Genomic DNA, 650 nt, shown 5'->3' with positions numbered 1-650 from the left:
ACATGCAATCTCTGATGGGAAAAAGTTTCATAAATATTTGAAGTCGGGAAGTATTTTTTATTATTTTTAGAAGTCGTAAAATTGAAAAAATCATTAAAAGAAATCCGGGAGGAATTTTTTAGTTTTGTAACTTGGAGAAGGTACTAAAAATCATAGACTACTTATGGGGAGCTTATTGTGCGAGGAAATTTCAATAAAAATGGGGTTTGACAAGGTTTGAAAAATTCTGTCGACATTTGAAAAAATCTGGAACTAGGCTGCCGGCATGCTGCGCACATGCTGCGCGCATGCTGCGCGCAGGCTGCGCGCAGGCCACGGCAGGACAAGTTTCGCTAGCCTCACTGTCGACCGAATGCGCAAGCTGCGCGCACGCCATGGCAAGACAAATTTCGCTAGCCTCACTGTCGACAGAGTCAGCACGCTGCGCGCACGCCATGGCAGGAGAAGTTTCGCTAGCCTCGCTGTCGACAGAATCAGCACGCTGCGCGCAAGCTGTGCGCGCGCATGGCATGGCAAGTTTCGAAAAATTCTGTCGACAGGCTCCCGAGCGCGCACGCTGCCGACATGTTGTGCGCACGCTGCCGGCATGCTGTGCACACGCTGCGCGCAAGCTGTGCGCGCGCATGGCATGGCAAGTTTCGAAAAATTCT

This window comes from Prunus avium, unplaced genomic scaffold (genome assembly GCF_965620075.1).
Source record: "Prunus avium unplaced genomic scaffold, drPruAviu1.hap1.1 HAP1_SCAFFOLD_79, whole genome shotgun sequence".
NCBI classification, from domain to species: domain Eukaryota; kingdom Viridiplantae; phylum Streptophyta; class Magnoliopsida; order Rosales; family Rosaceae; genus Prunus; species Prunus avium.
Note: the sequence above shows the minus strand (reverse complement) of the source record.